Source organism: Bemisia tabaci, chromosome 4 (genome assembly GCF_918797505.1).
Source record: "Bemisia tabaci chromosome 4, PGI_BMITA_v3".
NCBI classification, from domain to species: Eukaryota; Metazoa; Arthropoda; class Insecta; order Hemiptera; family Aleyrodidae; genus Bemisia; species Bemisia tabaci.
In genome coordinates, this window is record NC_092796.1 from 25986033 (window position 1) to 26000791 (window position 14759).

Sequence of the window (14759 nt, forward strand, 5' to 3'; positions counted from 1 at the left end):
TCCTTTCCGCTTTAAATACAAATTGAGGAAAGGCTGGAAAGGGGACCTTACTTACCCCTTGCTTGAAATGTTTAAGGAAGGTATGCATCAATGTAGAGAATGAAGAAATTAATGGAGAAGCTGAGTAAAACCACTTCACGTTCTTTTTATTGGCTTGCCTAGCCTCAAGCTGCCATGCATGAAAATTTTAGAGAACAATGATGACAACTAAATATTTCTGCTAAAATGTTGAAAAGTTACGACGCGACTCATAAGAAACGCCTTTAGGTGAAAAGATACTTCCTAGCGTGGCCGAGGAGGCCGAATAGTTGCATCATTCAAAAACCCAGTCAACAGTGTGGGAGCACGTAGGTTAGCGAGTACTGCGGTTGCTTGACATAATTATTTGATGAAAAGTGACGAAGCACAAGAAACGCCTTCACAGAGAAAGATACTTCCTAGCGTGACCGCGGAGGCCGAATAGTTGCATCATTCGAAAACCCAGTCAATAGTGTAGGAGCACGTAGATTAGCGATGAGTAATGCGGTTGCTTGTTGTTAGTTGATAGTAGTAGGGAAATGAGGATTTGACCGCAAAAATTACATGGGGCTTATGGGAGATAAAATAACACGCTTTTTTACGGAGACTCCGTTCGGACCGCGATACCTAACCTAACTCGAGGACCGCGGTCCAGAGGCTCGCTCGCATACGCACCGTGTAGAACGGAGTCTTCATAAGAAAGCGTGTTATTTTATCTCCCATAAGCCCCATGTAATTTTTGCGATCAAATCCTCATTTCCCTACTACTGTTGATGAAAAGTGACGACGCATAAAAAACGCCTTCAAGTGAAAAGATACTTCCTAGCGTGACCTCGGAGGCCGAATAGTTGCATCGCAATTGAAAATCAAATCAACGGTGTAGCAGCACGTAGATTAGCGAGTAATGCGGTTCCTTGAGATCATTTTTGGATGAAAAGTGACAACGCAATCAGGAAATTGTGTTCCCGTATGAAATTAAATTATTTCAACCCACGATTCGACACACCAATTCTCATATCAACTCGTCCGACACAATTTATTTATTCTCCTCAGGTAAATTGAATAGTTTTTCCTAAAAAGTAATAATATCCATTATCAAGCAGCTGCTCAAATATTCTCGTGAGTACCTAGCAGATTTAAAGTATCTTTACATTGAACCCCGAGCACGTGTTAAATATTGCTAATAAAAAAAAAAAAAAAAAAAAAAAAAAAAAAAAAAAAAAACTCAGAGTAATGAGCCACAAAGAGTTTGGATTTATAAAATTCCATAAATTATATTACATAAAATCCGAGGGAAAGCATTAACAAAAATCAAGTATGAATGTTTCTTAAAGTTTTTCTTTGTTCTAAATTTTCAAACAATTCTCACAAACATATGCACAAAAATTGTTTATAGCCAAGCCTGAAGAATCCCTCCCTGGAAATAGGATCGGTGAAAAATATGTTCCACTAATTGCACTTAAAATTATCGGGAGGAAATCCAAGACATTTTTATGATTTCGCCGGGAGCAGAGCCGGGAGTGAATCACCCCGCAAAGCAACAAAAAGAAAATGAGAATGCATCGCCTATGCGTAAGCGAAACCTTTTTAATTTTTTTAAAAAAAATCGAGGAATTTCAAATGCTCGAATCGGATCACATGTGGCAAATCCTCAGACGCAATGCTAACACTCGAGGAAAAATTCCATGAGAATCGGCGTGATAGACATACTGATCTCACTGATACAAAAAATCGATTTTTTTTTGTATCAGATTCCTCTACACATTTAAAAAAAAAGAAACGATTTCTTTCTGAGTGGTTGTCCGAACAAGTTTTGGATTCGGTACCACCTGGAAAAAGATGACGCGGACGTCCCATGAAGGGATGGCGGCAGGGCGTTAACGAAGAGATGTTGCGTTGTCAGTTGCCCGATAAAAATTGGGAAGATTGGCACATGAGGTGTTTGGGTGTCGCAGAACGCTAGAGTGAAGAGCGACTTTTATGTTACGTTTGTATGGATTGCTCTAAAAAATTTGCAATACGATTTAACGTGGAGACTCCTCTTTGACATGTTTGTACTCAACTCAAGGTGTCGCTCGCTTCGCTTCCTCATCGGTCTGGGCGGATTTTGCGTCTTATTTTGCGGGCCTTAAAATTAATCCTCAAAATTCCCATGAAAGGTTTAATAATTTGATGAATCAAATCAGAAAGCGATAACGCAGGCTATCTCGGAGGTCGTAAAGGCTCGCCGTAGAGATATTACCCCACCTAATGTGCGGTTCAAAATAAATATAGGGGATAAATGTGAAGCGGCAACACCGTATGGACCTGTTACCGATGCTGCGCGCGTTTGATTTTTGCCCGCTGCTGCGCTCTGGTGCGCCGGGCCGAAACCAGCTCGCTCCTGCTCCCGAGCCGACAAGTGCGAGGTTATCAAACCAGACGAGATTCGACCGCGATCATGACGGGTGCGTAGTGCGCCTCCGAGAGTCCGCCCTCGTGTTTTTTATTTTTTTCGAGTTCTTTTTTGTTTCGGTTCGTTTGTCATCCCGCGCGATTTGCCGTTTCGGAAATCGCGAGTTCCGTGCCCATCTTGTAACGAGCTGTGCACCTGTGGAGTTTATCGGCCAACTATAACCGGAGTTATTTTCAGTGTTCAGTTTCCGAGAGCATTGTACACAATTTAAGAAATACGGTTGTGTTACCTCGCGATCGACGTTGATTTAAAAGACGAGTGCCTTAGCGTCTTTGGTCGGCAAGATTTCGTGCAGATTTTCCTTGGGATCGCATTGAAAGAGGAATTTTCAGAATTTTTTTGAAGTGCTTGTGATAAGCTCGTTAAAAATCACTCACGTGGATATGTGTGCGTTTCAAGTTTAATCAGTGGAAGTGAAATACATTACCTTCGCGGAAAATATATTCCGTGCCGAGTTAAAAATTCTTTGCGGGATGGTATTCATGTCCCTTCAGCAAGTTGGGGCCTCTGAATGAACAACCGAAGTTGAGCGAGCGCCTTTTTTACTGAAGTGTTTTCGTGAAGAGAAGCGAGCTCAAGTTGAAAAGTGTGTTTTGTGTAGCGATATATTTGTGTTGGAAATCAACCGCCAGTCCCCAAGGAATACCTAATTTTATGCCTGGATATCATCAACATTTGAGAACCTAGGATACAATTTGAATTTAAGGTACGTCTCATATTATTATGTGTTAAATAATATCTCTGGGTGGGAATATTGTTCGAGAAAAACCTCTATAGAAGTAACCGCACTCATAAATTCATAGTTTGCTGTGTCTGGGAAATAGTTACCCGCGAACACTCTATGAGATTGGGAGCGAAATAAAACAGGGAAGTTACAAACCAGGAGAGTTTTATATAGCTTCAGGAGCAATGAGTCTACGAAGTTTTGACCCTCGCATCAACTTTTTCCCTTTTGCGCTTTCAAAGTTCATCTTTCGTATACAGAAAGGACGAAGCGTGTTTCTCGCTGTTGTAAATTTTGCGTCTGGGACCTGTATCAGTCCTACGGCGAATGATACAACTATTCGTGCGTTCTGGAGCTGGGGAAGCATACCTAACTCACTCTTTGAAGGAGCTTAACTGCACTCCTTGGCAGACGCCAATTTTGTAGGTATGCAGTTCACAGTGCTTAGTTATGCAACTTTAACTTTGCAAGTAGGTAAGTAATCCATGTAGATGTCATCGATGCTAAAGTCCATTTTAGGTTAAGGGATCAGGATTTGCTATCAAATTAAGTATACTTCTATAAAATTCGTGAAAACCCCGATGCCACGGGTTTCGTCTGGAATCAACACTCTTTCAAAACTTTGAGAGGTCAAGTTTTGAGAATCGTACTCCGTATGATGATACGATTCAGAACAATACGAGTGCTTTAATTAATCGAAATTTTGCACGGATTGAATGAATACATGAGCAGTTTTGTCATTAGCTGTGAAGCGTTGAGGACAGACAGACTGGCGTTCGCATGAACTAATAAATTCAGATGCGCCTTCAAAAAGTGGGGTATGCTTCCCGAGCTCCGGAACGTACGAATAGTTGTATCAACCCTGTATCTTATAGATCACAGAGATACTACTTAAACTTCACCGTTATCTTGAATTACTTATACTTCTCTTACATCAACTTTGAGAGCTTCAGCGAGTTCAAGAAAGGCGCATCCCTAACTTTTATGAGAACAATTCGATAGTCCATCGATAAGTTTCGGTGCCGTACCATTGAAGTTATTCCAAAGTGCATTTTACGTTTATATATTTTACGTAATATATTTTACGTAATATCCGATGGACTACGGAGTAATGTAAAGCAGTGGCGTAGACAAGGGGGCGGTCCAGACCCCCTCGTTAATTATACCTTTTTTTTTTACTTTCGGAGGGCAGACATAAATTATAATCAGGGACATACACAAAATAATGCAAATTTACCGTCACGGACCACCCCCCCCCCCCCCCTCAAAGAATTCCTAGCTACGCCACTGATGTAAAATTTTAGGATTTCTTTTGTCAAAAAAAAGTTCTAAAATCCCGATATTAGCAGTCGATGGACTGTCGAATCATTCTCCAATACGCTACAGAGCCACCCTCGTGTACTGAGGAACAGACTTGACAACTTCGTCGCTGGTCGAAGGATTTAACGCATGGATTTGACCTTCATGGAGACTTAAATCATTCCGAAGACTCGTGTACGAGGCAACGGAGGACGGAACGCGGGTTTACCGGGGACGTGATCATTTTTTCTTCGGCCGCTCTGACCGCGCTTTTTCCGTTAACGCAATCACAGATCGCCACGACAAGACGCGGCAGACTTCGCGCAAGGATATCGCTTGTCAGGAAATTTCAAGGATGGTGCAGATTGAAAATTAATTGGGGCTCTCCCATAGTTTCCGACGCTTGTCGGTCAATAAAGCATTGCCAGCTTATGGTTTGAATGGAGCATTTGCACGAAAATAACTTATCGCCGCAACTAAGATTGTTTAAGGCTCAGATACACCTGCGAGGCACAATCGCTTGTTGAAAGTGGAACACCAATAGGCAAGGAGGATTTTGATCGGAATCCTGGTTTCCTATTGGTGTTTCAGTTTCAAGAAGAGTTTGTATCTCACAGGTGTATTTGCCGCCTAAGTGAGCATGCGTTCGCAGTACTTATCTGCCACAATTTTTTTTTTTTTTTGAGTGGGAAACCATAAAAAAATGGATTCAAAAGTGAGATAATGTATCACCTTTCGATGCGACATCAGCGGCATTGCCCATTTAAACATATGCAATTTGGCAGATTCGGTCATATCGTCTGTCATAATTGTTCATTTCAGAATCCGAGGATATCATTGTGCTTTTATCACCAATAGTTCCTTCCTTAACATGAAATTCACGAAATTTCAGACATCTTTAAAGTCTCCGTCGCAGTAATGCATGAACGAGATATTTCATTTTCTAGATTTTCGGGGGAATAGCCAGATATAGCTCCATATAGTTTCCTATCCGTATTTAAAAGAGGGACCTTAAAAGTTTTAAAAGCGACCCCGCATTGGTTTGTCAGCGAGGTGAATATTTCTGGAGCAAATTCCCTCAAAGTTCACGATAAAAACGTTTCAATAAGGAATGCGTCTACATCGTGAGGAAATGGAGAACTGCACCAGCCCTGTGCTTGTCAGTTACCTACCACTGATGAAACAGGTTCATCGTGTACACGAAACACGAAAAATGTACCGCGATTTTATTCGATTTTTCAGCTTTCAAAGTTAACTTTTTCTGACTACTCGCTGTATTGATACATTTTAATCTCAGCGAGTGTTTTTCTGACGGACCCAAGCATCGTATGTCGTAAATCTGGCGACGTTGTACGTTACAGGATGCGATCGGCGAACGCGACTGCAGACAATAATAGTCATAAAAAATATGAAAGAGGCGTGAAATAGCCTCAAGGCGAATATGAATGAACAGACCGCTCTCCCCTGCCCCCCTTTTTTAATTCACGGGAGGATCTATGAAGGCTCCAGCTCACAGCAGCATCCAATTGAGAGGCGAAGGTCTGTCCGATGTCCACTTTCATAAAATATACAGAGTGATACGCTTGATACAGTATTCGAAGTAAATTAACAACGGGCGTAATAGCAAGATATCGTGGATGTCACGTTAGATAGTCATTGGTCACGGCAAGAAGATTTGATGTCACATTAGTGAGTCATCATAGTTACATTATTTTTAGGATGTTTAATATTACGAATATCCGACTTGTTACGAGGCTTATCCCTTTCTTATTTCCGCCACGCGAATCTGAACTTTTTTATATCTATAGGAGAGTAACGGTAGGCAAAATCTTTTCTTCAATTTCTTTTACTTTTATTTGAGATGTCCGAAGTACTTATCCTCCCCAAAAATTACGCACTACTTATTTCAAATGTGAATAATTATGCAACAATAGCTTTCAGCCCCCTCTTCCTTCGCAATACACCGTTACGGAGGCTCGTCCCCGCAAATGCAGTACGTATCAACGTATCTTTTTGAAAATTTTCCTCCAGCCGGATTATGACTGTCTATGGACTACGAACTTCTTTCGGACGTTTATATTTTTAAATTTCAAAGCTTACTTCACAATTTTAAGAAACGCCAAAACATGCCATTATGATGATGAGTCATTTGTTTGGTTTATTCACTGATAAAATTGATTGTTCAATACCAAGTTTCATGACTCACTCTTCGCGGATAGCCTTATGACCTGCTCAGCTGGTCATTTGAACTTCGGATCTCATTTAACCATTGCCGCATGAAATCTTTTCTAGGTAACTCCATAGTAATTTGTCTAAACAGTTCTGTATCGTTCAAAGCGCTGCGTTCGTTTCACACCTCTTTTATATCTTTATTCGCCTTTTAAATTGGACATGAGCGGGACCAATATTAATTTTGAGGTAGGTATAGGGCATCATAAATTTCAAAAAAGTATTTCATGATCTGACAAAAACTGGCCGCGTCTATCGTTTTAGAAAAATTACGATCAAAATTAGACGAGGTCATTCGAGGAGATTGATCCAACAGGTCCGTCCATGAGGATGCGACTAATTCGACACTCAGGATCTGTCTTTGCCTAATCGCTCAAATGAAGGCAAACCTGCTGTTGCGCAGTGAAACCACGTCTTGCAGCAACAAGCTTTATTGCTGTTCATCTTCAATTTGACAAGTAGGAAAAAGTAGGTATCTCAAGTCGACTTTTCAACGCCCCCACACAGAATAGTCCATCCTCCTACTGTCAGCCACTGTTGCTAGATAGTGCTGAAAACCAGTCCTCTCTCCCATTTAAACAAATGTAAAATATCTAGATTTAATTGCAAAATCTGGCAACTTTACTGTCAGCTCACCTTTGCGTTGCTCTCAGTGGAAAAGACCGAAGCACCTGGCAGCAGCGTAGCGCCTTATAAATTCGAAATACCTGAATCTCCTGACAAGACAATTGGCAACGAACAATCGCGATGGGTCGGCCTGGGGCGAAAATCGGAACGTGCCTAATAGGTAATTCTGAGAAAATGAAGTTAAAAAAAGCGATTTGCCCGCGACGCGACGCGACGGGATGAGAAGACCCGCGGCGGGGGAGGCGCGAGGGGTAGACGGCGGCGCGGGAGAAATCTCCCGTCTCCAACATCATTCACGATCCACGCAGCCAAAAGGTTGTCTGTGCATTTTGAACATGAGCGCACAATCAGTCTCCGAACAGGTAGACGGCCAGGTAAGCCGGTAAGCAGGGGGCATCTGTGTTTCTGTGTTGTCCGATTTCCACGCTGTTTCCCCGTCTTTGGATGCAAGAAACCGTTGAGATTTCGACAACGTTGTCGCATTGCCCCTCTATCTTCCACCGGAATCAAACGCTGATTGTGGGTGCTGAATGTGGCTTGAACGTGGAAGTCATCGGTCCGATGCTTGAATTTTGCGCTTGTCGCGCCAAATTCAGCAACGGGGCTCAGCGTCCATCGCGTAACGTCGGATTTTTCTGAACTATTCGAATAGATTTGATACAAATCTGCATGAAAATAACTCGAATTTGCGAAATTTCAGCCGTTGAGCGATGACTGTTGACTTCCATATTCAGCTGCTAAATTCAGCATGTGATCCGGCAATCGGTACACAGATTCCGTGGCCCAAATTTTGCCGTAAGTATCATTGGTGCGGACTCGTCGTAACTACATCAACGGTGAAACTACCAAACCACGTATCTCATTTGCGGTGTTTAAAAATCTCTGCTCGCATTTCATTATTTTGAAGGAAACAAAATCAATATTATCATTCCTTGAAATTTTCACTGTTTCCTTCGTGCGGAGAAGAAAAGTCACGGAAGTTTCAAGAATTGACGTTGAGTAGGTTTCCATTCCAAAAATAAAGCACGACAGGAAGTCTGCGACATGGCAAGCTGAGATACGTGGTTTGGTAGTTTCACCGGCGACGCGTAAAAAGATCTCATGGTGCCAAGATAATGCCGCCTCCGGATTTATTTTTCTGCGCCAAACCAACGTTTTACTCTTCTCAATTTGACTTAATCAACTCCCCTAAAAAAGAGTGGCCCTTGCGGAACGACACGGGAAGTGAACGAAATTGTTCAATTTCAACAACAATTCCTAAAATTTTAGCCATGCATTAAGGAACAAACTGAGAGTTGGCAATGAGGGTGTGGATTTTCTTTGAAGGGTAACAAGAGGACAGAACGGAATATTCATGGTTCGGTTGCCAGGCCAAGATATTAGTCTTCTCAAATCATCTCCTTCCCTGACTCTCCCTCATAGTCCGACGTGCGGGCATAATATGTCTGAGGGTTTTTCAACCCGTTTACCTGTCTTTTGGGTTGCCTTTCACTACCGCTAATCCAATCTACCGGTTCGAAAAATTGAACTGACACAAACAGCAGTCGAGATTCTGCCCCCTCGTTTCTTTCGTGAACCCGCACTTTACACTGCTCGCAGGTTGCGAGTATCTCTTTCTCGCGATAGCTTCCCGAGAAGAGGGTTGACGGGTAACGAATACATTCTGGTAATGCGGAGGCGAACAGCTCTAAATAGGAGGAATGCTCGCAAAAGAAGTGAATCCAGAGAATGACGTTTTGACATCTAGCTGAGAATCGACGGACGTTAATTGTTCGACGAATTGATCTCATAGGACTTTGCACGTCGAGAATTGTGCACATTATTTAAAATGAAGCATCGAACAGCTGACCTTAAAGGCATGATTGATTTTAATAACTGAGTAGCATAGTTATGTACTGAATTTTTTTTTTTTACTTAAAGGGAAAGGTACCATCGCACAGTTCGTCTTGAAAATTTTCAATGACTTTAATTTACACTTTTAAAAATATAACCCAAACCTCAAAGAGGATCTAGTGGTTTCGTATGGTTATCTTATAAAGGTTTTCCTACAGGAAAGTAAAGTTCAATCGGATATTTTGAAAAGTTGCTAAGAAAATACGCTTTTTTCGACTTGCCGTCAAGCGTTAATTTTCAGTGACCATGAGTTTTATTTCGTGATTACACGATGTGGATTTGTCATTTTGTGCCGAATCTCACAGTCTGAACTTGATGAAATTTGGCAACCGCGATATTACAAAACTTTCAAGCGAAGGTTCTGAAAATTGCTGAGCACTGTAACAGACGGTGGAATGAGTTGTGGCCTGGAGGGTGAACGGAGGGGTCAGGCAGGGCAGGGGGTTGACTGGGGGATGGGGGTGGGGGTTCGTGACACGCGACCCAGTCGTAATGATTTTAAACTTGTTCTTTATTTAGATATTGATTTTCCGAAGCGTTGCCTTGGAACCTATTTTTAATTTTATCCAGAAAATACGCTGTACGGTGCAGGCAACAATATTCGGTTTTCCAGGGAGCGAGAGAAGGCTCAGGCTTCATTTACGTGAATTTTCGAGGAAATAATGGGGTCCTAAAATTAATGGTTCGGCATAATATTACTCATAACATTTGATTCCGATGATCTCATGCAATCGACTCGAAAAAGTCTGCTTATATGACACTCCTGACTCCCTTTTCTTCGAAAAAGCAGTACGTAGGAACCTCACAGTTTTCGTTTTTGTCGACGTGAATATTCCCGTGGGAAAAATTAGTTTGATTTATGTCAACGAGAATCGGATTATAAACAGAAATTAACACCACAAAACGAGTGGTCGATTCAGAAATGGATTGTCAGCGTTTTAGTCAGTTGACTTTAATTTTGACCTCCTGCGTTGCTATATATCGCTAAGTATATCACGTTTGCGCACCATTTTACATGCGAACGACCGTAATCTATTTTCGGCGATGTCACTTGTGTTCTAGCATTCATGATAACCTCTTTTTTCTATATGAATGTACCCATACTAAAGAAAAAACAAGCTGTTAAGCGCTTCAATGCACACGTAGAGCATACAGCTTGTTTTTTTTTTTTTTCCACAGTGCTTGTATGAAGAGGCTCATTGTGAGAGTCGTGACACTGACTCCAAATCGACGAACTTTTATTACGATCGATTTTATAGACTGAGATTTATTTTAATTTGCAGGCAAATAGGTAAGGCAATGGAGAATTTGCAGGTGTCCAAAATTTTGTTAATTTCATGTTGAAAAGGAAATCATTGAGTGAACTGAGCGAGATAACATCCTCGGTTTCTAAAACGAACCATCATTAGAGAAGATACGACTAAATCATCGAATCTGTTAGTATAGGCACGTATGTTTAGATGGGAAATGCCGCCTGATGAAGTCACACAGCGGTACATTTTCTCACTTTAAATACATTTTTTAAATAATTTCTAACATCAGAAAGAAACTATGGAAAATTCTGCGAACACAGCACACTAAGCGCTTTCGCATGCTGTCATAAAAATTTATCGTGCCAATTCTCCATTCATGGATTTACTAAATGATCACACGTGCGAATATCAACGCGTACAAAAGACAAACGGTTTTTGCCATCTGGAATGAAGGTAAGCGGCAATAGGCACTTACGTGCCGTGGAGAATTAGCGAATAAATCGGAGTGCCGCACAGTGGATCGAGACAATCAGAGAGGTCGCACATGAAATTTTTGACTAAAACTGCCAATTTTGATGTTTAATTCGTCACATTTTAAATTTTTAGTTCTTCACCTGGAAGTAAATTTCACGAAGAAACCAATGGAACCACTTTTAGAACCTCAAAGTTTTGTAGGAACGGAGTTATAAGCGTTTAAATTCTCCAATTGTTGTCCGACCTCTCGTATTGACTCAATGCACTGTGTGCGGGGGCGCACCGGGCACCAGTTGGAGATATTTCAGCTGAACATTAGCGGCTCGTTTCAGGAGAGGCGACGGGAGGGTCGCGGGCTTTGGGATTTGGGCCGGAAAAGGGCGCATGACTAATGGCCAAGGCTTGTCCGGGTCCTTATGGCCGCGGTCCTGGGCCTCGCAGTTGGATGCTGCAGGAGAAATCTCAGCAACGACGACCAACGCCCGGTCCGGTCGGGGCAAGCGTGTCGCCGTCCTCAGCTGTTCGGGTAACACACGGCTTCGTTGCCCAGTTTCCTAAAACGAGAGTTAAAAATTCCCGTGTTTATGGTTACTTTGGGTTACTTTTTCTCGGTCTGATCAGAGAAAAAGACTTGGTTGATAGACCTTTTCCTGAAACGAATCAGAGTTAAAAACTCCTGTGTTTATGGGAACTTAAGGTTCCTTTTTCTCGGTGTTAGAGAAAAGGACTTGGTTAATAGACCAAAGGAGACATACCGATATGTGTCGGTAACGCACACATATCCCATGTGGTGCTGGATATACACCTTAGCTAAGTCTCAACTCTAAAATTTTTGCTCGTTGAAAGTCTATATTCTACGGAACACATCATGATTTGGCCATTTCTGGTCTCTCTTCAGGCCTGAACTCCTATCACCTATTTCGGCGAGAAATGTAGATTTTTTTATTATTGACCGCTAACCCGCATTTCGCGCTAAAATCTGCCCTCGAATCAATGGTCAAGCCATTATTACACCCGGAGATGACCAAATCAAGATGCATTTTGTAAAATATTGACTTTCATCTGAGCAAAACATCGTATAGAGTTGAGGAAATGCAGGGTGGGCCCCCGAACTTGGGTTCAGTCGACCGAAACCATAGGTTGTTTTGAGATATGTGGGGATGAATTATGAAGTGTTCTGCGGATCTAATGTATACTCTGGTTTCTCGTCACTCAGAGGTTTTGACGTGCGAGTGGGCTAGCGTATTGGTGCTGGAATTTTGTCTCAAAATGAAAACAAGTGAAGCATGTGTTTGAAAGATGTTGATGATGATTTGGGACCTTTTCGAAATAAACGGCTCTTCCTGGGTTGGGTGCAGATGTGTCTATATCTATAGATTACTTTTCCGACATTAAACTGTATTTTGAAAAAAAAAAAATCCGACTTGGCATCTTTTCGAAATAAACGCTTCAAGTTCCGGCGTGGATTTCAAAAATATTGAGGTAGTTCAACTTGATTATTACCCAGTACATAATGAAAGTTTACAGAAAATATCTTCCAAAATTTCAAAATAGACTTTAGAAGTCGTCTTGAAGTTCTCGAGGGCCCTTTGACTCGAGAAAACGGCCTCTTTAGAATCGCCTACACCCTCACTCATCTTAATGGCAACCGGAAAATCCCTCCATATCCCCCCGGGGGAGGATCTCGCCCCCTCCATTTCTCGACTGTAAATTCAAAAACTTCAAACAATATAGAGCTCAAAACTTTCCGCTAAAGCGTCCGCATTATTAAATTCACCCCCCTTGAGAAGTTTCATTTAAGACGATGGATACTTCATCCAATCTTTCATTTTCAGTATGAATATCTTATACACGGAGAGGAGATTTTCAATCATCAAAATGAAAGCATCCGCGGTTATGAAGTTCCCGTTATTTGAATCGAGAGCGCTGCAATATTTAATTAAGCCGTACGTACGCGGCAAGACAAAAATGGCTGCAATAAATCCCGCACCCTCAGACGGATTCAATTATTATATTTGCAGGACGAAACTGAATGAAAAATGCATAGAGGATTGAAGTATAGTCGGCAAAAGAATGAGCTTTGACAGCGGTGCATCGAGGCCTAGTTCAGCGGCCGTGCCAGAGCGACGTTGCCATTTTCCCGGTAAAATCCGTCGATTTAACGCGGAGTCCTGCGGGAAGATCGAAGAACCGGCAAATGCATGCTGGAGTTTCTGTTGGGTTTTTTGCCAGGCGAATATCCCGTTGGCGATCTGCCAACGTCTCTGCCGCTATTCCCTATCCCTGCATTAAAGTACTTATTGGCCTGGCGGCGTTGGCAAGTGGTGCGGAATAAGATGAATGATCCCTTGCGTTTCAGTAAAGAATTTCAGGTTGAAAGTCTCGTGCCTGCGACAACCGTGTTCCGTATCTGTAAGCTTGCGGTGTAAAGGAAAATATGAGGTAGTCATGCAAAAGTATTCGAATGGCCCCTTTTGCGCCCGGCGAGACCGGTTAAATGCAGATTCCCCGTCCAGCCCCGAGCCCACATTCCTTTTAACTTGCTATAAAATTTAAGATTTAGGGGTTTCCGGCAACTAGGGAATTTGGAAGTTGACGCTCGACGCTCTCACATGCGGACTAGATGATAGCTAATACTCAGATATCGGTGTATTTCACGGTTTTAGATCGACTTTTTACCGGTTTTTAAGAGAGGGAGTTAGTTTTTAAGTATATGATTCTTTTTTTTTGTTTACGCGACGCAAAATGTGTCTCTCTCACCTTCCTCAAATCCCTCAGCCCTTCTTAACGCATGTTTTTACGTTTTTTTTTTTTTTTTTTTTAAATCAAGTGTAACAGTATTAAAAGCACCTTTCTTTTCGTGTAATATATTGTTGCAATTGGTGCGTAATATGGTTTCTTCTTTCTTGAATTTACATATCAGTGCATGGTGCATACGTTTTGGTTGGGTTCTGCCATGTTGATCACTTAAGAGACCAAGGACGTTAATTACCGTATTTTATGAAAGGCAAAAATGGTCCTCTTTAGTCATGCTTGCAGAAATTTTGAGTTTGAACAGCATACATTTCACGGACCTCTCCCCCCTCCACCTTAGGATTTAAAGCAAGGAATTATTAGGTTATAGGCATTGCTGCGTTATGGAAAAATGAAGTATGAATTTTTGAAAGCTGTCAAGTTTCTCCCGTTAAAATATTTATCTTCAAGGAAAGTTTTTGAACATTTCCCCTGGAAAGTGAGCTATATCGAAATTTTAGAGAACATCGCGAATGAAATTCTATAAAAATTGATGGAGAAGTTTTCCCATGTTTCCCAGGAAATTTGTGATTTACTATAAGAAAATTAACAACGTCCAAAAGCTCAAACGGCGTTCCCCTTGCGCACACTATTTACTTATGACATTTATATCATGGCAGCCTGCTTCGCATGGGTGCAGTGCCATGGCGCGCGGCGGCGGCGGCAGCGTTAACGGTGCAATGCGAGGCGTCGCTATGAATGATTCGACAAACTCGCGAATTGGCGAACGCCATGTCATTCTGCACCTGCCTACACCTGCCGCCGTTAATTGCAGATTTGGAACCCGGAAACGGAGTCCGGAGCCAGTCCCACGTTCCGCGCGCCAACACGCGGCGCGGCGCGCGGTGGCTCATCAAGATCGTTTCAACTAGGTTCGCTATCGTTTCAACTCAGCTCCGGGTCAAGTTTATCGAAAGCGAGTCACGACAGTTATCCGTATTACCTATCATTTCTTCAGGAAACATAATGAATAAGTTGCCGAAGATGCCATTAC

General features: G+C 42.0%; 1 protein-coding gene across 3 annotated transcripts in view; it reads left to right on the top strand.

Annotated features, from left to right (window-relative positions):
- Arl4 (ADP ribosylation factor-like 4) overlaps window positions 1–14759 on the top strand; it is a 122745-nt gene that overhangs the window by 9274 nt on the left and 98712 nt on the right. The window contains exon 1 of one of the 3 annotated variants that reach the window (XM_072299566.1): window positions 2413–3179. The exons of 1 other annotated variant lie outside the window; for it this stretch is intronic. The gene's annotated coding sequence lies outside the window, so the exon portion shown is untranslated. Of the gene's footprint in view, window positions 1–2412; window positions 3180–14759 lie in introns of those variants that run through there. One more of the 3 variants, XM_072299565.1, reaches the window with a different exon arrangement.